We start from the raw sequence: 25,368 nt of genomic DNA on the forward strand, positions 1-25,368 counted from the left end.
GTGCGTGCGTGCGTGCGTGCATGAGACTGTCATGTCAGTCATATGTCACTGTGTAATTATAAGATTATGAAAGTTATGAGGTTATGAAATGTCTTTCTATGTTTGTTTTTCTATCGTCGTCGTCAGCTTCTCATATTTTTTAAATTAATGTCTAAAAATATAAAAAGAAGGATAACCCCAAAAAAGCCCGAGGCCCGGCCGCATGTGAATTATGACGTGAGAATTGGCCCGAAGCCCGGCCCTAGGGGCATAAATAAGTCAATAATAATAATATTGGCACGTCGGGCTCGGGCTGAAATGCAGGGCTTTAAGCACCAAAACGTGCTTGTCTCAAACGGAGCAAGGTAAATTTCTGCGAAAGCGCACGAGCCCCTGCCCCTCCCCCTTTTCAACATCACCTGTCAGTTATCACAACCTCCACAGACGCACGAAAGTCAAGAAGCACCTTCTCTGCAGCATCGAAGTGCCTTCACTTGTCACAGCCAGGTACCGATACTGTTTTTCTTAAGCTTCGGCTCTCAAACTAGTTAGGTTACTTAAAATATATCCATAGAGCCAGCCTGACTTAGGCAATAGCCGAAATTCTTCTGCCGTTTTTATAAAATAAGCTATCACAAGTAGCAATCACGTAATTTACTAGTACTGTTTTGTAATTTCATGGCCCCCTATGAACTGTAAATAAAATCAAATTATCTGATTATTAAAATGCCTAAAAATAAATAAATACATGCTTGTAAAAAGTGTTTTTTTTTTCACCTTCTAGTGGTCATTATACATAAAAAGATGCACCAGATTAATGCATTTATCTTTGAAATGTACAAAATGTTCTTACGGGGGGGCATGCCCCCGGACCCCCCTAGAGGAACCGAGCTATCGGATTTTGCCACCTCCGCCTCATTTTCAGCCAGGAAAAACCTGATGTTCTTAAATCTTTAATTAATAGACATAGTCTTGTAGATTTGTGGAGGGATGTTTATCCTCAAGTTAAACAATATACTTGGCTGAAAATTAATTCAAATAAGGTTTCTGCTGCCAGATTGGATCGTTTTTATATTGAGGAATGCAATAAAGGAAGATTTTTTAGTAATCGTATTTCCCCTACATCTATATCAGATCATCATTATATCTCTATGTCTATGTCTGTCTTGTCACCTAAATCCTATAAGTCACAGTGGCACTTTAATAATACATTACTTCAAGATCACATCTTTGTGCACTCTTTTGGTCTTTTGTGGAAGTCTTGGAGAGAAGAGAGAGGTAGTTATTCATCTCTTAGTCAATGGTGGGATCTGGGAAAAGTCCAGATAAAGGTTTTTTGTCAACAATACACAGCAAATAATACTGAGAACTTGAAAGTGAAGATGAAGATGATAGAGCAAGAAATTCTTCAACAAAGCCTCCGCAATCAGGGAGGAGGTGATATCATTAAAGAGAACAAAGGCCTTTTGAAGGATTTATTGGAAGAGCAGGAGAAGGAGACACTTGTCAGAACAAGATATGTGAAGTGCAATGAAATGGATGCTCCAACTGCTTTTTTTTTTCGGACTGGAGAAAAAAATCTAAAGAGCAGAAATTTTTTCACAAACTGAAACTTCCTAATGGCAAAGAAATAACCAATCAACGAGAAATGATAGTTTCTGCTATTTCTTTTTATGAAAAACTTTATCAGTCCGAATTTTGTGATGAAGTAGCAGTTGAAGAACTTCTTCTAGATCTTCCACAGTTGTCTAAAGAAGAAAAGATGGAATTGGAAGAATTCTTGACTTTTGATGAGCTTTCAAGTGCTGTGCAAGGGCTGAACAGTGGCAAATCTTCTGGTGTGGATGATCTCTCTGCTGAGTTTTTTAAAAGCTTTTGGAATGTGATTGGACATGATTTGTATGATGTTTTTTTTGAGTCCTTTAATCAAGGTGTTTTACCCCTAAGCTGTCGGAGGGCAGTGTTGACATTAATCCCTAAGAAAGGAGATCTTGGACTTTTGTAGAATTGGCGCCCTGTGTCGTTGCTGTGTACTGATTTTAAGATACTGTCAAAAGCTATAACTAATAAGTTGAAGAAATGTATGGCAACTATAATTCATGAAGATCAGTCATACTGTATCCCTGAGCGGACAATTTTCGACAACTTGTTTTTGCTAAGAGACATTATTGCAGTTGCTAAAAAACATCAAATTGATATTGGACTCTTATCTTTAGATCAAGAAAAAGCTTTTGACAGAGTGGATCACTTTTATTTACTAAAGACTCTGAAGGCCTTTGGCTTTGGACCACAATTTGTCTCTTGTATTAAACTGCTTTACAGTGAAACATCTAGTATGCTTAAGATTAATGGTTGTCTAACTAGACCTTTTGCAGTAACAAGAGGTATACGACAAGGATGCCCTCTTTCAGGACTTCTATATTCAATTTCTATTGAGCCTTTGTTGTCACATTTGAGGAAACGACTATATGGATTCTGTATTCCTGGTTTTCCAGAGATCCCACCTGTAAAACTCACAGCTTATGCTGATGATATAACTGTTTTCATAAGGAACATTGATGATATGGCTGCTTTGACTTCTAGTTTGAAAACTTTTCAAAAAGCTACATCTGCTAGAATCAATTGGGATAAATGTACATCCCTTCTGTTAGGCGAGTGGAGGGATATAGATCCTCCTCAAATCCCACAACAATGTGAATGGATCAAAGATGGTTTTAAAGTTCTTGGGGTATATTTAGGATCTGATACTTATATGAAAAATGATTGGGAAGGATTAGTTGATAAAATTGTGGGGAAACTACAGAAGTGGAGATGGATTCTCCCGAGGTTATCTTTCAGAGGGAGATGTTTAATCGTTAATAATCTGGCAGCCTCAATGTTGTGGCACAGATTTACAGTGTTGAATCCCCCTGAAGAGTTATTGACTGGTATTCAAAAAGTCTTTGTTAAATTCTTTTGGGATGGTTATCATTGGCTTCCTCCTGGAGTTTTGTATCTCCCAGTTGTAGAAGGTGGTCAAGGACTTATAAATCTGGAGGCGAGAGTTAAGACAATGAGGTTTCAAACATTACAAAGGCTATTATATTGTTCAGATAAGATACCCTGGATTGCATTAGGTTTGTCTGTTTTACAAAGTATTGGGGGAGTTGGATTAGCTAAGCAGTTATTCCTAATTGAAAAATCTGTCCAAAATCCAAATCCAAGAGTAAGTGTTTCTTCTTCTAACTTTTATGTGACTGTATTAAAGGCCTGGCAAATGTTTAAAAAATTGAGAGATGATGATAAACATTATGGTGTTTTAGAACCATTGTTTTTTAATCCTCTCTTTAAAAGAAATTCTTCCATTCTGAGTTCAGTAATTGACAAGTTTTTAAACACAGGAATAGCTACTGTAAAAGATTTAATTGATTTTTCAAAGGGTCAATGGTATACGGCTAAATCTATAGCTAATAGAGTTGGGCTTAGATCAGAAAGATGTGTTGAAGGGATAATTGGAGATCTTAAAAAATCTTTTCCTCAGTCTTTCTTGACCTATGTAAACAATTTTATTGAGAATGATGAAAGGCCTATGATTTTTCCAGATCTTCGAGTTAATATAAGTCTTGATTTGGATGAAGATTTAAATGATACTTTATTGAAAAGATTTGAAGATGTATTGTTTCATAATGTTGGCAAAAAGATATTGTATTGTATGTGTGTGAAATCCTTGTTTTATACTCAATTGAAAAGATGTGTTGATACTAAATGGAGAGAACATCTATCAATTTCTTCGGAAATAACTCCATCATGGAGGTGTTTGTATAAGCCCCCCATTCCTAAGAGGTCTGGGGACCTCCAGTGGAGAGTACTCCATTGTGCGGCAACTAACAGTTTTGTATCAAAATTTAATGAGATGGTTTTATCTGCATGCCTTTTTGCAATATTCTCGATACTGTTTTTCATTTTTTTTGTGATTGTTCAAGATTAATTCCTTTGTTTGAATTGTTGGATAAAATGTTTACTAAGCTTGGTTTTATGTTTACAAAAAATATGTTCATTTTTGGTGTGAAGTATAAGAAAGAATGGAAGGTACAATGTACACTTGGTAATTTTCTTGTGGGACAGGCAAAGCTGTCTATTTTAAAATCCCATACATGTAAGAATGAAGGAGAAGATGCTGATTTGCTTGGAATGTTTAAAACTCTTGTAGAGGGCCGGGTTGTTATGGAATATGCATACTGTAAATTAACAAACACAGACACACACACACACAGACACAGACACACACACAGATACAGAGAGAAATGAACTAGTTAGACTGCAACAGTAAATTTTGAGAATATGCGTAATAAAATCAATAAATGAAGAAAATACAAAAGAGACTCTCTCTCGCTCAAACACACGCACACACACTCGCACACACACTCACACACACACTCACACACACACTCACACACACACACAGAGAGAGAAATGATCTGGTAAGACTGCAACAGCAAATTTTGATAATATGCAAAATAAAATCAATAAATGAAGAAAAATACAAAAGAGACTCTCGCTCAAATGCGCACACACACACACACACACACACACACACACACACACACACACACACACACAAAGAAATTAACTGGTAAGACTGCAACAGCAAACTTTGAGAATATGCGAAATAAAATCAATAAATTAAAAAATACAAAAGATCTCTCTCTCTCTCTCTCTCTCTCTCTCTCTCTCTCTCTCTCTCACACACACACACACACACACACACACACACACACACACACACACACACACACACACAAACAAACAAACAAACAAACAAACAAACAAATAATAATTGTTTGGTCTTATTTTAGCCTAATAGGTGTTCCTGATATCTGCTGCATATGCAACAATACATAAATTACAGTTTGTATGTACATAGTTAAAATAATATTTATTATTATAATTCAATTTTTATTCCTGTTTTTTAACCTACAGTTTGATAATGATTGTTTGCTGTTGTTATTTTATTGTTTTTGCTGTTAGATCATAATTGCTGTTCCCTTCTGAAGTTTTATTACCATTTATAGAATTAAACTGAATAAAATACCAATTAATTGCAAAATGTCTGTATAAAGTGTTTTGAATTATCACTATCCATCCCTTATTTTGTTAGATTTTTTTAATTATCAAATACCGATTAACAAAAATGCTTGCATTGTGTTCCTTTTCTAACCAAACGTTATTGTTTGATTGTAATCATAATGCAAAACCTGATACTTATGTAACAAAAATATCTAAACCTTAAAAAAAATAGTCTTTTAGAATGTCTAAATATATATCTAAATAAATTTTAAAAAAACTAATAAAATGGAGAAATCATGTCTAAAAAAAACAATGGGAATCAAAAAGCCTCTCTATGTATTTATATAGGGAGCAACAGTACAGCCTACAGGCGGTTACACGACATTACACAAGTTTTTACTTTTTAACGCCACTGGATGACGCTTTTCTCACTTCAAAAAATGGATTTTAAAGGCCTGCACTAATGTGACATGTTGCATTTATTGAAAAATAATAATAATACAAATAAAAATATGAATTCTAATGGAACAAAATGCTCATACATTTTTTTTTTTAGTAGTACCATAGAAACCTTTCTAAATTCGAAATAATAATAAAAAAATATTATTGAACAAAAATATGACTGAATTATAAGATTGTATTAGATTGCTACGAAACTATTAATTAGCAATAGCATATATTAGCATGCTAAATGCTAAGCATGAAATCCAATTGTAATATAAGTAATAAACATATTAGAATTATTTATTTATTTTTAAATGGCCATTAATGGATAATTGATAAAGTTACACTTCAGGTGTTATTAATGTTATCTCTTTATCACTCCATAGTTACAGCACTGCATGGTATTTGTCCCTCAGTTTCTCCTCAAGTTCATGGGCAATCTTTAATAAAATATTAATTTTACACACTGTTTACACAGCGTCATTGTTCTCTACAGGTTGAAATATTGTGGAGTCACAGATGAAGTTTGTTTGAGGAAGATCTTGCATTCGTTTGAGAGTGCTTATATTTAAATTAGACTTTGTGATGTTTTTTACCCATGTTTGAATTTTTTAACAAAAAATGATTTGTGATCAAGCATTAATTGACGGACCCCCTGCAGTACGGCTGCGGACCCTTGTGTTAAACTGATCTGATCTGAACTGAGAGAGTGAAGAGTGTTTCATTGTCTCTACAGGTTGAGTGATTGTGGAGTCACAGATGAAGGTTGTTCTGCTCTGGCTTCAGCTCTGAGATCAAACCCCTCACACCTGAGAGATCTGGATCTGTCTGGGAATAAACTAGGAGATTCAGTTCATCTGCTCTCTGCTGTACTGGAGGATCCTCACTGTAAACTGGAGAAACTGGGGTAAGATGAACTCTCTGATAAACACATATTTTGTCCTTGGTAAATATATTATGTATTAGTTATTTAATAGTTTTTAACTTTTTTACTCAATCACCAACTTTGCTTGTTAAACTCTAGCTTGTTTTCGGGTCTGAAGAAGGAGTCCAACCAAACAATTACACATCCACACAACACAGATGAGAGACAAATGAATACATTTTATTGAGAGCTCATTTTCTGTACAATTATAGTTTGACCAGGAAAACCAAAACCAGTATTTTATGTGTGATTCATAGACACTCAGTTAAACAATAAATTACAAGTGATACTTACTTCAGTCCAAATGCACATTAAATAAATATTCAGTTAAATCAGTGAACATCACAGGTGAGCCAATGCTTGATTAAACATGCTAATCCTAAAACATAAATGTTCTCCCCAGTATATACAGTACTGTGCAAAAGTCTTAGGCATGTTAATACCCCCCCCCCCCCCAAAAAAGATGGTTTTAAGTCAGTTATTTATATATTTTGCTGTAATGTGTCAGTAGGAAATATCAGTTTAGATTTCCAAACATTCTTTTTGCCATTAATTGTAATAATCCAGTGAGATTTGTGTATGCACAAGGAATCTGACAACAGCCGGTATGATCTGATCTCACCATCATCGAGTCCGTCTGTGATTACATGAAGAAACAGAAAAATGATTAACATGCCTAAGACTTTTGCACAGTACTATATAGTATATATATATAATTACTCCACATCACAAACAAGACAAAACATTACACAAATACACAAAGTATAAATGTTATATTAAAACAACAGTGTTTTTGAACTGACAGAGTTACAACACCCACAGACTTCCATAGGAATCGAGGAATGCGGAAGTAAAGTTTTGTATTGCAGTAAATATCATTACAATAAGGCAAAACAAAACTATAATAAATGTCCTAAAGAACAGAGCACAATATAAAAAAAGGAAAAAGAAATAGAAATAGAAAAAAATAATAATATCAGGGACAAAAAGGTTTCTAATAATTAACATTTCTTTAATAAATTGATTAATCTTCCACTTTTCAATGTTGACATTCTCTGATCCTCTTCGGTTTAAAAATGATTCATCTTGCTTCATCTGAATGGGATGACACTTGGTGACGTTTGTTGTATTAGCTTTGTGAACACACACAAAATAATCATAGACATGATTCGGATATGGTAAAGGGTCGTAAAAAAAAAAGTGTCACACTTGGTTCCTTCAAAAATGACCGACAGGAAATGAATGGGAAATACGAAAACTCAGAGAAACTTTTGGTGGTACAAACTACAAATCAGCCGCTGTGCAGAAAAAAAGTGCACAGCAATGAAGGAGTGACGCAAATAAGACCCCCCCCCCTCTCTCTCTCTCTCTCTCTCTCTCTCTCTGTGCGCATGTGCGGCGTGTTTGTGGGGAGCGCGTGAGCAAGGAGTGTGTGGAGTTGCCAGTGGTGGAATGTAACGAAGTACAAATACTTTGTTACTTTACTTAAGTACATTTTTCACGTATCTGTACTTTACTTAAGTAGAATCAATAGTGCATACTTTTGACTTTTACTTCGTTACTTTTTGCAGCAATTATTATACTTTCTACTCCACTACATTTCTACAACGTTTCGTTACATTTTCGGATCAGTTTTTCCCCTGCCAAAACAGGGATTGAAAAAAATCTCCATGTTTTCGGTGCTGATCGCGTTGGTGGCGCTAACAATAAAGCACCTAAAAGCTGTCACAAAGAACCAGCAAAAGTAATGAATATGTCAAATATAGCAAGAAGACATTTTAATTGTTTATTAATAAACAAGTGTTTTCTGTGTCGGCTGCAAAGATGAGGTTGACGATACTGATACGCGATCTTCGCAGTAGTGAACGCGCCAGAGAGAAATGCGCATTTCATACGGATTATAAGCAGAGAGCAGTCGGTTTTCTTTCGTTTTGAATTGTTCTGTTTAAAAGTACACATTTAAAGCTGTCTAAAGATATATTTATCAGGTCTGTGAGGCAAGTAGGATACCTTATACGCTGAGTTTCGGTTCATTTATGAGACGAGCTCCAGTTCACTCGCCAGCGCCTACGTGTCGTGATTATCTATTTTCTACTTATTTATTAAATCCTGGCAATTGTTTGATGAAACATTGATTAAAATTGAGATACAATTAATACAAAACGAAATTCAAATTTAAAAAAGGCTTTGTGCTTTCTGTTTGAGGTCTCAGTGAAAGTTTTAAAGCAGTCTTTTAGTGCCTTTCAGAGCGGTCACGTCTGTAACATTGTTTTTTCCTCATAAATGGGAACACGAAAAATAAAATAAAATGAATATGTTATGTTCTGTGGAGAGCCAACCCTTCATCCGGTGGGTATTACTTTTGGTTTGCGCAGTGTAATTCACAGAATTACAAAAAAATATTTTTCTACCTAAAAGTTAAATATTGTTTGTGTCCCGTAACGCATGTGTAGCCTAGATTTCCCATTAAATATAAAACGCATACTGATATTTTTCAATATGTATTAAATGCATTTTCTGAGAATTTATATTTCAAGTTTTTACTGCAAATGTCCCGTTTATAACGATGGAATTGCCAAATATTAAATAATTTATCCTCAACTAGTAGTGTGGTGTAGGGCTACGTATTGTATAATGTTAACTTCAAAAAAGGGGTGTGTCGCGATTCTGCCTTCTCCCTTCTCACACCGTTCGTAGATCTGAGTGTAGCGATTTCGGATTCATATTGTTACAGCCCTAATTATTAGAATATAGACATTAAGAGAATAAATTGTTATGCAAGTACTTTTACTTTTAATACTTAAAAGTACATTTAAAATCAGGTACTTTTTACTTAAGTAGGGTTTTCATTGTGGTACTTCTACTTTTACTAAAGTAAATATGTCTCTGGTTATTTGTACTTTTACTTAAGTACTGAGATTCAGTACTTCCTCCACCACTGGGAGTTGCTGAGTGAGTTGAACTTTTCCTTTCTGAGTTTATTTATTTATTTTGAATATTGCTGTAAGTTAGAGGAGAAGGTGTTATAGTGGCTATTTTTGTCAGTTTATCTGATAAAGATGGGCTCAAATTCCGATGGATTTTCCTGTTTGTCTGCTCGGCACGCGTGCAAGTGCATGCCGTCAGATGAGTCTATGTCTATTGAGAGTGTTTTGGTCGCTATTGGTCGAGAAATAGGTGCACAAAACATAATGTCCGCTTCAAGAATGAATAAAGCAATTGTCGTTTTTCTGAAGGAAATCGAAATGGTTAGTCAATTGGTGGAGTGTGGTTTAACTGTTCAGGATGTATTTGTTCCAATTTTACCTTTGTCTTTCTAAAAGAGTGATGTTGTCAAACGTACCTCCGTTTATTTCTGATAAAGCGCTCGAGTCTATCTTAGCTCGTTATGGAAAATTGGTTGGGCAGATTAGAATGATTCCTCTAGGACTGAAAAATCCAGAGTTGAAACATGTCATGTCTTTCAGACGTCAGGCTCTGATGATATTAAGCGCTGAATTTGAAATGCTTGATGTGTCTGTTAAATTGACAGTGTTTGGTAAGGACTATACAATATTTATCACTACTGAGACTATGAAATGCTTTGTTTGCGGAAAATACGGCCATATTAAAACAGGTTGTCCTGTTGTGAAAGAGGCTCAAAGTGCAAAGAATGGTTCAGTGCAAGATTCAATTGTTTTGGAGAATAACGAGTTGGTTAAACCGACTATAGAAAGCGCTGCAGTTGATTTGAATGCGGAAATTGACGCGTCTACTGAAATGAGAGAACAGTTGCCTCAGGGTGGCAATATTGAGATTACAGAAACGGATGCGATCATTCCTGATGCTAGACAGAGTGGAATGAATGACCCTGTAGAGATTGTGGAGGAGGTAGAACAATCTGGAGAACAAGATGGGTCTAAAGTGAGGGATGTCTTGGATGAGGTGCAGGCATCAAATAGGGATATGTCCCAAAATGATGCTGAACCAATATCACAGGATGTTGACAGTGATCCGGATAGTGAGTGTTCAGACTTAATCACTGATGAATTGGATGAATTCAATTCTCAGGAAAGAACTGTTGGGCGATTAAAGAGGATCTGGTATTATAGTTTGGAACAGCTGGATGAATTCTTGAATGCTACAAAAAAACAGAGAAAACCAAAGATTGAAACGTATTTTCCTGATTTGAAGCTTTTTATTGATTCCTCTGCTATGGCTATGAAGAAAGCAACACTTGAGGAATTAGATCAGCCTAAGCGTTATCGTTTAAAAAAGTTTGTAAGTGCTGTCAGAAAAAGAGTAAAGAAAAGTCCTTAAAGAGGTAGCCTATTATGTATTGGAAATTACATCTATATTGGCATTTATTCATTTTCTCTTTTTTCATCCTGATGGTATCCTTTAATATCGGATCCTTAAATATAAATGGATGTAGGGATGTACGAAAGAGAGTGACTTTATTTAAGTATTTACAACTTAAAAAAGCAGATGTAATTTTGTTGCAAGAGACTCATACTGATGCCTGTAATGAGACAGATTGGATAAATGAATGGGAGGGCAGTATTAGTCTTAGTCATGGTACGAACGTGAGTGCTGGTGTTGCGTTTTTATTCTCAAAGCGTGTTAAAGATAATCCAGTTTTCTTAGAAATAATACCAGGACGCCTTCTTAGAGCTGATTTAATAATAGGCAATAATAGTTTTTCTTTTTATAATATCTATGCTCCTAATATAGGAAGCGAGCGCTGTGATTTTTTTCTGAAACTTTCTGAAGAATTGTTGAAGTGTTCAGATGATAAGATTGTTGTTATAGGGGGTGATTTTAATTGTACGGTAGATCATAAATTGGATAGGAATCATGAACAGGGTTTTTCCTGCATAGAGAATTATGAGGCGGCCGCCTCCGTCAAATTTCGGGCCGCCTCCGTCTGTCGACAAAAACTCAAGACGGAATCACATGATTAGATACCTCTTTTCCACCGACACGATTCGGCAGCGGGTTCACGGCCGGGTTCCATTCCATTCTCAAACCGTTCTGCGCATTTCGACTGCATCAGAATAAGCACGAGCCGGGCCCTGGCCCGAGACGCTCAAGCACAAGTCCGACAGCTCATCAGAATTATCAGCCCGAGTCCGTTTTTTTTATTATTATTATTACACAGCGGCAGCCTGCCCTATTTTCAGCCATTAAAATAGGTCAGTTTTGTTAGTTATGTTTCTTTTCATTTCTTTATCATGTTAATTTAGACAAATGTTTTGGAGCATTTTTTTTTAAATGAAGCCGAACCGACAGCGAGTATAGCCTACAACATGTTTGATCAATTTAGCCTCTCAAATCAACGCTAATAGGCTACTTTACTTGGCTACAATCCATAGATAGGCTATAAAACACTTCAAGCATATCACACAGACAGTTAATTTAACAAATGATTATTTATTAAACCACAGTGAGTAAAACAACTTTTTTTGAAATACTGAGGCAGGCTCAGGCTGCTCGAACCAGCGCTCGCAAACGAAAGGAGCAATAGCCTATCTAAACCAATTAAATTAAATAAACTTGCAGGTTATCTTACCTCAAAAATGCACGACAGAACATGGCCATTCTTTTTTCCAGTAGTTTCCAACAGTTAAACGAAAATAAAAGTCCAATCAAACGAAAAGCATCCGTAGTTTCCAACAGTTAAACGAAAATAAAGTCCAATGAAACGAAAAGTTAGAGCAGTCTTTTACAGAGCATCGTGGAGAAAAAGAATAGCATCCACAGTGTAGCCTAAGGTTTTAACCCAGTCCTCCTCTCTTCTATCACTCTTCCCGCTGCGTTTTAAGTTGGCCATCTGTGATTTTTTCTCTTAATATTCTCCATTATTTGCACATGAGCTGAATCGTGGGTCGCGCTGATGGGAAACCTTCTGTGTGTGTGTGCGTGCGTGCGTATGTGTGTGTGTGTGTGTGCGTGCGTGCATGAGACTGTCATGTCAGTCATATGTCACTGTGTAATTATAAGATTATGAAAGTTATGAGGTTATGAAATGTCTTTCTATGTTTGTTTTTCTATCGTCGTCGTCAGCTTCTCATATTTTTTAAATTAATGTCTAAAAATATAAAAAGAAGGATAACCCCAAAAAAGCCCGAGGCCCGGCCGCATGTGAATTATGACGTGAGAATTGGCCCGAAGCCCGGCCCTAGGGGCATAAATAAGTCAATAATAATAATATTGGCACGTCGGGCTCGGGCTGAAATGCAGGGCTTTAAGCACCAAAACGTGCTTGTCTCAAACGGAGCAAGGTAAATTTCTGCGAAAGCGCACGAGCCCCTGCCCCTCCCCCTTTTCAACATCACCTGTCAGTTATCACAACCTCCACAGACGCACGAAAGTCAAGAAGCACCTTCTCTGCAGCATCGAAGTGCCTTCACTTGTCACAGCCAGGTACCGATACTGTTTTTCTTAAGCTTCGGCTCTCAAACTAGTTAGGTTACTTAAAATATATCCATAGAGCCAGCCTGACTTAGGCAATAACCGAAATTCTTCTGCCGTTTTTATAAAATAAGCTATCACAAGTAGCAGTCACGTAATTTACTAGTACTGTTTTGTAATTTCATGGCCCCCTATGAACTGTAAATAAAATCAAATTATCTGATTATTAAAATGCCTAAAAATAAATAAATACATGCTTGTAAAAAGTGTTTTTTTTTCACCTTCTAGTGGTCATTATACATAAAAAGATGCACCAGATTAATGCATTTATCTTTGAAATGTACAAAATTTTCTTACGGGGGGGCATGCCCCCGGACCCCCCTAGAGGTACCGAGCTATCGGATTTTGCTACCTCCGCCTCATTTTCAGCCAGGAAAAACCTGATGTTCTTAAATCTTTAATTAATAGACATAGTCTTGTAGATTTGTGGATGTTTATCCTCAAGTTAAACAATATACTTGGCTGAAAATTAATTCAAATAAGGTTTCTGCTGCCAGATTGGATCGTTTTTATATTGAGGAATGCAATAAAGGAAGATTTTTTAGTAATCGTATTTCCCCTACATCTATATCAGATCATCATTATATCTCTATGTCTATGTCTGTCTTGTCACCTAAATCCTATAAGTCACAGTGGCACTTTAATAATACATTACTTCAAGATCACATCTTTGTGCACTCTTTTGGTCTTTTGTGGAAGTCTTGGAGAGAAGAGAGAGGTAGTTATTCATCTCTTAGTCAATGGTGGGATCTGGGAAAAGTCCAGATAAAGGTTTTTTGTCAACAATACACAGCAAATAATACTGAGAACTTGAAAGTGAAGATGAAGATGATAGAGCAAGAAATTCTTCAACAAAGCCTCCGCAATCAGGGAGGAGGTGATATCATTAAAGAGAACAAAGGCCTTTTGAAGGATTTATTGGAAGAGCAGGAGAAGGAGACACTTGTCAGAACAAGATATGTGAAGTGCAATGAAATGGATGCTCCAACTGCTTTTTTTTTTCGGACTGGAGAAAAAAATCTAAAGAGCAGAAATTTTTTCACAAACTGAAACTTCCTAATGGCAAAGAAATAACCAATCAACGAGAAATGATAGTTTCTGCTATTTCTTTTTATGAAAAACTTTATCAGTCCGAATTTTGTGATGAAGTAGCAGTTGAAGAACTTCTTCTAGATCTTCCACAGTTGTCTAAAGAAGAAAAGATGGAATTGGAAGAATTCTTGACTTTTGATGAGCTTTCAAGTGCTGTGCAAGAGCTGAACAGTGGCAAATCTTCTGGTGTGGATGATCTCTCTGCTGAGTTTTTTAAAAGCTTTTGGAATGTGATTGGACATGATTTGTATGATGTTTTTTTGGAGTCCTTTAATCAAGGTGTTTTACCCCTAAGCTGTCGGAGGGCAGTGTTGACATTAATCCCTAAGAAAGGAGATCTTGGACTTTTGTAGAATTGGCGCCCTGTGTCGTTGCTGTGTACTGATTTTAAGATACTGTCAAAAGCTATAACTAATAAGTTGAAGAAATGTATGGCAACTATAATTCATGAAGATCAGTCATACTGTATCCCTGAGCGGACAATTTTCGACAACTTGTTTTTGCTAAGAGACATTATTGCAGTTGCTAAAAAACATCAAATTGATATTGGACTCTTATCTTTAGATCAAGAAAAAGCTTTTGACAGAGTGGATCACTTTTATTTACTAAAGACTCTGAAGGCCTTTGGCTTTGGACCACAATTTGTCTCTTGTATTAAACTGCTTTACAGTGAAACATCTAGTATGCTTAAGATTAATGGTTGTCTAACTAGACCTTTTGCCGTAACAAGAGGTATACGACAAGGATGCCCTCTTTCAGGACTTCTATATTCAATTTCTATTGAGCCTTTGTTGTCACATTTGAGGAAACGACTATATGGATTCTGTATTCCTGGTTTTCCAGAGATCCCACCTGTAAAACTCACAGCTTATGCTGATGATATAACTGTTTTCATAAGGAACATTGATGATATGGCTGCTTTGACTTCTAGTTTGAAAACTTTTCAAAAAGCTACATCTGCTAGAATCAATTGGGATAAATGTACATCCCTTCTGTTAGGCGAGTGGAGGGATATAGATCCTCCTCAAATCCCACAACAATGTGAATGGATCAAAGATGGTTTTAAAGTTCTTGGGGTATATTTAGGATCTGATACTTATATGAAAAATGATTGGGAAGGATTAGTTGATAAAATTGTGGGGAAACTACAGAAGTGGAGATGGATTCTCCCGAGGTTATCTTTCAGAGGGAGATGTTTAATCGTTAATAATCTGGCAGCCTCAATGTTGTGGCACAGATTTACAGTGTTGAATCCCCCTGAAGAGTTATTGACTGGTATTCAAAAAGTCTTTGTTAAATTCTTTTGGGATGGTTATCATTGGCTTCCTCCTGGAGTTTTGTATCTCCCAGTTGTAGAAGGTGGTCAAGGACTTATAAATCTGGAGGCGAGAGTTAAGACAATGAGGTTTCAAACATTACAAAGGCTATTATATTGTTCAGATAAGATACCCTGGATTGCATTAGGTTTGTCTGTTTTACAAAGTATTGGGGGAGTTGGATTAGCTAAGCAGTTATTCCTAATTGAAAAATCTGTCCAAAATCCAAATCCAAGAGTAAGTGTTTCTTCTTCTAACTTTTATGTAACTGTATTAAAGGCCTGGCAAATGTTAAAAAAATTGAGAGATGATGATAAACATTATGGTGTTTTAGAACCATTGTTTTTTAATCCTCTCTTTAAAAGGAATTCTTCCATTCTGAGTTCAGTAATTGACAAGTTTTTAAACACAGGAATAGCTACTGTAAAAGATTTAATTGATTTTTCAAAGGGTCAATGGTATACGGCTAAATCTATAGCTAATAGAGTTGGGCTTAGATCAGAAAGATGTGTTGAAGGGATAATTGGAGATCTTAAAAAATCTTTTCCTCAGTCTTTCTTGACCTATGTAAACAATTTTATTGAGAATGATGAAAGGCCTATGATTTTTCCAGATCTTCGAGTTAATATAAGTCTTGATTTGGATGAAGATTTAAATGATACTTTATTGAAAAGATTTGAAGATGTATTGTTTCATAATGTTGGCAAAAAGATATTATATTGTATGTGTGTGAAATCCTTGTTTTATACTCAATTGAAAAGATGTGTTGATACTAAATGGAGAGAACATCTATCAATTTCTTCGGAAATAACTCCATCATGGAGGTGTTTGTATAAGCCCCCCATTCCTAAGAGGTCTGGGGACCTCCAGTGGAGAGTACTCCATTGTGCGGCAACTAACAGTTTTGTATCAAAATTTAATGAGATGGTTTTATCTGCATGCCTTTTTGCAATATTCTCGATACTGTTTTTCATTTTTTTTGTGATTGTTCAAGATTAATTCCTTTGTTTGAATTGTTGGATAAAATGTTTACTAAGCTTGGTTTTATGTTTACAAAAAATATGTTCATTTTTGGTGTGAAGTATAAGAAAGAATGGAAGGTACAATGTACACTTGGTAATTTTCTTGTGGGACAGGCAAAGCTGTCTATTTTAAAATCCCATACATGTAAGAATGAAGGAGAAGATGCTGATTTGCTTGGAATGTTTAAAACTCTTGTAGAGGGCCGGGTTGTTATGGAATATGCATACTGTAAATTAACAAACACAGACACACACACACACACAGATACAGAGAGAAATGAACTAGTTAGACTGCAACAGTACATTTTGAGAATATGCTAAATAAAATCAATAAATTAAAAAATACAAAAGATCTCTCTCTCTCAAACACACACACACACACACACACACACACACACACACACACACACACACACACACACACACACACACACACACACACACACACACACACACACACACACACACACACACACAAACAAACAAACAAACAAACAATAATTGTTTGGTCTTATTTTAGCCTAATAGGTGTTCCTGATATCTGCTGCATATGCAACAATACATAAAATAATTACAGTTTGTATGTACATAGTTAAAATAATATTTATTATTATAATTACATTTTTATTCCTGTTTTTTAACCTACAGTTTGATAATGATTGTTTGCTGTTGTTATTTTATTGTTTTTGCTGTTAGATCATAATTGCTGTTCCCTTCTGAAGTTTTATTACCATTTATAGAATTAAACTGAATAAAATACCAATTAATTGCAAAATGTCTGTATAAAGTGTTTTGAATTATCACTATCCATCCCTTATTTTGTTAGATTTTTTTAATGATCAAATACTGATTAACAAAAAATGCTTGCATTGTGTTCCTTTTCTAACCAAACATTATTGTTTGATTGTAATCATAATGCAAAACCTGATACTTATGTAACAAAATTATCTAAAACTTGACAAAAATAGTCTTTTAGAATGTCTAAATATATATCCAAATAAATTTTAAAAAAACGAATAAAATGGAGAAATCATGTCTAAAAAAAACAATGGGAATCAAAAAGCCTCTCTATGTATTTATATAGTGAGCAACAGTACAGCCTACAGGCGGTTACACGACATTACACAAGTTTTTACTTTTTAACGCCACTGGATGACGCTTTTCTCACTTCAAAAAATGGATTTTAAAGGCCTGCACTAATGTGACATGTTGCATTTATTGAAAAATAATAATAATAAAAATATGAATTCTAATGGAACAAAATGCTCATAATTTTTTTTAGTAGTACCATAGAAACCTTTCTAAATTCGAAATAATAATAAAAAAATATTATTGAACAAAAATATATTACATTGGTTTTCCTGAAAAAAAAAAAAAAATGCAACAAAAAAAGACATTTTAAGGCTTCGGTCACTTTTGACAGCGAAGGAGCCAAGTGTGACCCCTAAACGAAGAGGACCAGAGGGATTTACAGTAAATCCAAAATTCTTTTTAAGATACAGAAAACAATGCACTGAAAAAGTGTGTAGGATTTAAATGATTGAATCATGCACATCAGTTCCACATGAACCAATTAAGTTCAACAAAGATAATTTGTTCACATAATGTCAACATCGTGGAATCAAGTCATTTCCAAGTAACCCGATGAAGAAGTTTTAAAGTGATTTTAATATGGTTCCCTAACTGGATTAATTCATTCAATTTCTTATATTTGTGTCACATGACTGAGTTATAAGATTGTATTAGATTGCTACGAAACTATTAATTAGCTATAGCATATATTAGCATGCTAAATGCTAAGCATGAAATCTAATTGTAATATAAGTAATAAACATATTAGAAAAAAATATTCTTTTAAATGGCCATTAATGGATCATTATTGGACAAATATTTAGAAACAAAAATATCTTCAAAATATTAAATTAATATTATTGAACTAAAATATAGTACATTTAATTGATAAAGTTACACTTCAGGTGTTATTAATGTTATCTCTTTATCACTCCATAGTTACAGCACTGCATGGTATTTGTCCCTCAGTTTCTCCTGAAGTTCATGGAGAACCGGCATCCTTTATAAAGCAGTGTAGAATATAGAGGCATTGCTTGTCACTACATTCAAATCACATCACACACTGCAATCTTTAATAAAATGGTCATTTTACACACTGTTTACACAGCGTCATTGTTCTCTACAGGTTGAAATATTGTGGAGTCACAGATGAAGATTGTTTGAGGAAGATCTTGCATTCGTTTGAGAGTGCTTATATTTAAATTTGACTGTGATGTTTTTTACCCATGTTTTAATTTTTTAACAAAAAATTATTTGTGATCAAGCATTAATTGACGGACCCCCTGCAGTACGGCTGCGGACCCTTGTGTTAAACTGATCTGATCTGAACTGAGAGAGTGAAGAGTGTGTCATTGTTCTCTACAGGTTGAGGGATTGTGGAGTCACAGATGAAGGTTGTTCTGCTCTGGCTTCAGCTCTGAGATCAAACCCCTCACACCTGAGAGATCTGGATCTGACTGAGAATAAACTAGGAGAATCAGACGTGAAGCTTCTCTCTGATCTGAAGAATGATCCACATTATAAACTGGAGACACTATCTTGTAAGTAGATTATTTACTAAAGATGACAAAATACAGTAATTTGTAACCTAATCTAAATAATTTAGAATACTTTGGAATACTAATAAGGTTTGTAACACAAAGGGTCCACCAAACATAGGATTTGGTTTTCCCCTGCATATTATCTTAATGACATCAGTTTTACACAGTATTTCTTGAAGAAAACAAAAATATTTTTGTTTTTTTATATATATATATATATATATATATATATATATATATATATATATAATTTTTTTTTTTTTTTTTTTTTTTTTTTTTTACTGATACAACACAATGCATTAAAAGCTGGGGTGTGTAAACTTTTTAAATTGCATGAACAGGATAAATTGTAATTATTTTGTCTTCTGTGAAACCGGGAAGTATTCGCTTCTGAAGGGCAGTACTGAATGAAAAAAAAAGATGATCTTTGAACAAAATGTACACATCATCATAATCCTGTTTAAAGTTTACACCCCCTGCTCTTAATGCATCGTTTCCTTCTTGAGCATCAGTAAATGTTTTTACCTTTTGTAATATTTGTGTATGAGTCACTCAATTGTCCTTAATGTAAAAATATGGATCTCAAAATCATACAGTCATTGTTGGAAAGGTGTCAAATATGCAGAAGATTCTGGAAAACCTAAAAATGTGCAAAACCTGGAGGATTTTTCTGGAGAACAGCGAGTTTAACTGCTCAGTTATTTAGATCCTGTAATAAACATTATTTGTTCTCATTATTCTGAGAACACACACAGTCTCTATGGAATGGACTACATATGCCGTATTATCATTTAATCAGTTAGTACATAGATGTTGTCCGACAGGAGGTCCGCTCTGACTCTCGGCTGCAGGACATTGTCACAGAAGAATCTAGATCACTCCCAGAAAAGATTACAATTAATTGCGAGAGTAGTTTCTGTTCATCACATCATTCATATGATACGAATAATCGACTGAACCTTTCGTTTCCACGACGGTAAGTGGGAAGTGTTCCTGACACGATGATCTGTTCACAATGGTCTTGATCAGGATCTTCTTCATCTTGTCGTTCTCCCGCGTGCAGAACAACAGCTCTGATGTTCTCCTCACCTTTATATCTCTGGCTGTAATATTAATGTACTCTGTATGTATCTCTGCCTGTGTTTGATCTGAAATGAATCTACTAATGTGATGTGACCGCAGTAATGTCTCATACTCCATATGTGACTCTGTGTGTTTAATTGTAGTTTAAGGATCAGCTGATGGTGAATAAGGAGCCGCTACAGAGACGTCACAGTCACACAGTCAACAGAGACCGAAGACACAGAGACCGAAGACGCAGAGACCGAAGACACAGAGACTGAAGACACAGAGACCGAAGACACAGAGACCGAAGACGCAGAGACCGAAGACACAGAGACCGAAGACACAGAGACCGAAGACACAGAGACTGAAGACACAGAGACTGAAGACACAGAGACTGAAGACGCAGAGACTGAAGACGCAGAGACTGAAGACGCAGAGACTGAAGACGCAGAGACTGAAGACGCAGAGACTGAAGACACAGAGACTGAAGACGCAGAGACTGAAGACGCAGAGACTGAAGACGCAGAGACTGAAGACGCAGAGACTGAAGACGCAGAGACTGAAGACGCAGAGACTGAAGACACAGAGACTGAAGACGCAGAGACTGTGACATTACTATTTTATTTATTTTTTTCTGTATGTGCAGCTGCAAGTTTTTTTGTTTGTTTGTTGTTGTTTTTTTACTTTTGGTTCAGATCCAAAGACAGTTTGAAAAAGCATGAAACCTTAATACATTTTCTTTGTGTACAGGAATGCACCCTTATGTCTCTTATGAACTGGTTTTACATTTATCAATGGTGAAGTTTCTCGGAAGTCATCATCTAAGAAATTGTTCTTGAACTGAAAATTTGTTTTGTTACTTAATTATTTAAACTTTCATGATGGTTTCACATTGCGACATTGTTTTTCTTTAACCTATTCTACACTTGTAAGTTTCACTCTCGGTCCCATCACCGATCAGTAAAAAAAAAAAAAAAAGTGTTTTTTGTACAGTGTATTTACATAATAATTTGAATGTAATAAGAAAACGTTCATTTTGGATGAAGACCTATTTAGCCTGCACAAAATGATCATATTCATCTGAAATGATGGGTCAATCTGATGATCATCATGTTCACAAGAAAGCAAACCGAAGACAGAGCATAAAAGATTATTGAATTTACAGTTTGCTTGTTTTTGTGTGTAACATGATGTTTATTCATTTATTCTTATTATAGAAGGTATAATATCTCACCACTGTAATAGAGGAACTGCAAACTGTCAAAAGTAGCTCTCATTTGTCCACTGGCCAAAGTGTTTTAAAGACACAGCTGTGCAGTGTTGAGCTCACTGCTGTCCTGGGACACTGAAACCATTGTGGAACATTACCTTGAATATGTGCAGGAAGAGCTTCTCTGATCTGATCAAACTCTGTTTCTGTGCAAATCAATCCATGCATTATAACTGTAACCATAATAATACCAGGCATGTGTGACAGTGAGTATCTGTTGTCTCATTTCACTGGCCAGCTCTGTGTAATTCTCTCTGCAGTGGCTCTGAGCTCCAGTCCAGGGCTGCGTTTCCCAGAAGCATTGTGAAGTTGATCGTGAAGACCATTTGCCACCAATGTCCTCTACGATCAACTTATCTCACAATGCTTTGGGAAACGCAGCCCATTTTCTCTCAGATACCCAGACATTGGCCTATTGTGAGAGATTTCTTTGTACCGCATATATCCAGAGTCTTTATTGCGCAACCACAAACTCTAATGATCACAATACATTTATGTGTGTAAGTCGCATAGTTTGACGTAGGCAATTACATAGATACAAATAGAAATCCTTTTCATTGCTGAATGTGTTCCTAACAATTCAACTATTAATTTTCCCACACAGGGCCTCTGACGTGAGTTTACGAGAGCGCCACGGCGCATGCGCGAGAACTGAGAAGTTTTCTTTGATTAGCTCTTTTAGCTTTTCATGAAAACCATCAAGTTCTCTGCACTCTAAAAAAACATGCATCAACGTTTCTGGCGCAGATCTACACACATCACAATCCCTCTTTATGTTCTTGTTTATCTGGTGGAGGACCACTTTCCTGTAGATTCTGTTGTGTCTTAATTTAAAATCCAGGTTTTCACATTCTATTCCATTGTACTTTACACATAGATTTTCCCAAATTTCCTTAACCTTTAAGCCAGGGAGCACCTTAGGCCACACATTTTCTGATGCTGGTAATTTGATCTCTTTTTTCAAAATAAATGTGTACATCATATTAGTGGATACTCCTTCTAGTAGTCTTTTCCCATCACCTCCGTCAAAATACAAATCTGGCAATCCCCATTCCCCAGGTTTAACAGTTTCATTTTCAATACTCTCTACCCAGGCTCTGGGCAGACTTGTCTTAATATTTTCACACATCGAGTCCACTTTTGACATTTCGATTTCATCATCCCACTCCGAAACACAATCATATAAGGCTCTATTAGGTAAGAACCCTCTTACATCATATGCTATATCCTTAACTTGTCTCACTCCTGCTTTCATATACAATTTGTCATAAAACACTCTCTCTTTCATTCTAAAATTTGGATATAAAAATATCGGTTGTTTTAAAACTTGATTTATATTTTCACACTCATACTGTATATTTCTGTATATGACCTCTGCCCACACACTTAGCACTTCCTGATAAAACAGCGGCATTTTGTCATACATCGGCTTTTTCAATCCCATAAAAAGCCCTTCTTCCCCACATCCACTACATTTGTCCAGCACATCCTTCATATAACCTTTCCATCCATACTCCACTTTATCACATAAATACTTTTTCATCGTTTTTACCCTTATGGCCTTCTTTTTAACTTCTAAGTCAATCAATCCTAATCCTCCTTCTTTATAACTTGCAATTAATGTTTCCTTGCTATTTTAACTCCTTTCCCTCCCCACATAAAATCATTTGTTATCTCAGTCATCTCATTAAGAAAGCATGACAAATCATCAAGGGTGTTTCAGCCTATGATTAGGTTAGGGTGGGCTGTGTTTTATGTTTGTCAAGAATGCAATGCAAAAAAAAATGCAATAAATGTAATACATGCACAATTAATAAAGTTGAATAATTCAAAATTATAAAGCACAATATTTTTGTGGTTCATTTTAGCAATATTTAGGACTAATCCTAAAGTGTGGCATGAGGGGCATTGGCAATCAAATTGTGATTTTAGTGTGTCATCCACTGTCTCTGCTATGCAACTGCAGCTCAATAACATATGTAATCAAAACAATGTTAATATCACCAACTGTCCATTTGGAGAAAAATGAATATTAGCAAAGCATGAACTAATACTGAAAACCCTAGTAAGTTGTTACCCAACCCTTTGTTGTTTTGAGAACAAAAAAACATTGATTAAAGATTCAACCCCTGAAAAATGAATGGTTCCACAAATCTGTAGAGAATGACAGGGAAACAATAGCGAAAACAACTAAATGAAGTGTTATTATCTTGGCCTTCTCAGGTGTGTATATCAGGTGTGTGTCATGTTCATATGGTCACTGTGATCTGCTTTCAGCATCCTCAAATTCAAAAAGAATCCCAATACATCAAGTATCTGTGTTGTGATGATGAGTTGACCATGACTCTGTGGGTGACTGGGATACGTATTGCAAAGGTGAGCAGAAACCAGGCCACACACCAAAAACCAAAATAGATAATGATGATAAATGCAAGAAGACACTAAGTTGAAGTTTTTGCAGCAAATTAAATTATAAATTATAGTTTACAATGCAAAAACATACTGTAAATTGTAGCTGTATTGTGTTGGGTCCTATTGTGAGCTGTCTACTTTGTCAAAAAAAAAAAAGTTCTTCTACTTTATTAACGGTCTTGTTTTGTCATGATTTTGTCATAGTATGGTAAGCAGTTATATGAAAACTACAAAGCCGCTGTGAGGAAAGCAGTCGGCACTGGAAGCTGGGCTAACCGCACTATCCAGGCCTCCTCCAGTGCATCCACACCCTCTCCTACACCTAAAGGTAGAGATAATGAGCTATGATGTATCATAGATCTTGATATATTAAAGGATTTTGATGACATTTTTGTGCTTATCTTTCAGCCAAAGCTGCGAATGGACACGCTCCTCAGCTTCCAAAGGACACCAAGGTACCTCTAAATCTATCAGTTAGTAATGAAGAACACCATAATATAATACCATAAATAATATAAGTTCATGGACCATACTGAAGTGTGAACTATTATGTTTTCAGACACTTAACTGCATGTTAATTGCAATTAAACAAAATATAGTTTAAATTTATTAACACACTTAAGTACATAATTTTATAACATTTCATAATTACTTCTTCTTTCAATGAAATATGAAGTTTACTGCCGAATGTACTGAGAAGCATTTATAGTAAACTAAAATATACATATATCATTTCTATTGAAACTTGACATGTTTTCAATATTTAATTACACATTTGTCATGATGAAGTTGCCAATTGGTCAATTTAAAATATTAACATTAAATGTATTAACGAATAACACGCAAATTTGATTATAATTTCAACTGTAGTGTGTGCTCTAGTATGTTTGTCAATATCAAAATAAATGTACTGCAAAAGATTACTAAACCATAATTTAAAAAGTATAACTGTTAATTTGTCATGATTGCAAAGTACACTTTTTAAAATTGCACTAAACTCTGTTAAGAAACAGTCATGAAAGTGCAGTGTCTTTAAATACACATATAGTGGCCTTTTATTTAATGAACAATATATTATCTGAAAATATATATTTTTAAATATACTTCAAAGATTTAAAGTATACTTCAAGAGCAGTAAAATTACGCACACTAATATTTCACGAAGGGTGACGGTTCCTTTAGAGCTGTTTTAATCCCCTTGTAATTTCATCATTTATCTGAAATGCTCCTGAATGCTACTTTTGGTTTGTTTTTGAAGGGTCCTGGCAACCAAACATCTTTCCCACCACCTCCGCCTTCAATGGAAACCCTGCCTCCTCCACCACCCGACCCCATGTTGCCTCCTCCTCCCCCTGCTCCTCCTGCCAGCACAACCAAAGTCAACAAGTTTCCTCCTCCAGCTCGATTCCCACAATCCTCCTTCCCACCTCCACCCATGGATGACCTGCCTCCACCACCACCTCCTCCAGAAGATGCCGAGCTGCCCCCTGACTTTCTTCCTCCACCGCCTCCTAGTTTTGCACCTTACGGGGGAGACTCACTCCCCCCACCACCTCCAGACCCCATCACCTCCCTTCCACCTCCTCCTCCTCCTGGTCCCCAAAACTTTGCATCTGCAGGTGGAGCTCCACCTCCACCACCTCCACCACCAGCTCCTGCACCGGCTGCCAACCCATCCGCCGGCTCCATCAGAAAAATGCCTCCAGCTCCACCAAAGAGAACTACACCTCTA

The 25,368-nt window shown here is 35.8% G+C and overlaps 1 pseudogene across 1 annotated transcript in view; it reads left to right on the top strand.

Annotated features, from left to right (window-relative positions):
• LOC309510275 (NACHT, LRR and PYD domains-containing protein 3-like) overlaps positions 1-21,434 on the top strand; it is a 52,458-nt pseudogene extending 31,024 nt beyond the window's left edge. The window contains exons 5-7 of the transcript XR_014211624.1: positions 6,206-6,376; positions 18,714-18,889; positions 20,116-21,434. The product of XR_014211624.1 is annotated as an NACHT, LRR and PYD domains-containing protein 3-like (transcript). The remainder of the gene's footprint in view (positions 1-6,205; positions 6,377-18,713; positions 18,890-20,115) is intronic.
• Positions 21,435-25,368: the final 3,934 nt, after the last annotated feature.

This window comes from Leuciscus leuciscus (genome assembly GCF_965113295.1).
Source record: "Leuciscus leuciscus genome assembly, contig: SUPER_11_unloc_7, whole genome shotgun sequence".
Lineage (NCBI taxonomy): Eukaryota > Metazoa > Chordata > Actinopteri > Cypriniformes > Leuciscidae > Leuciscus > Leuciscus leuciscus.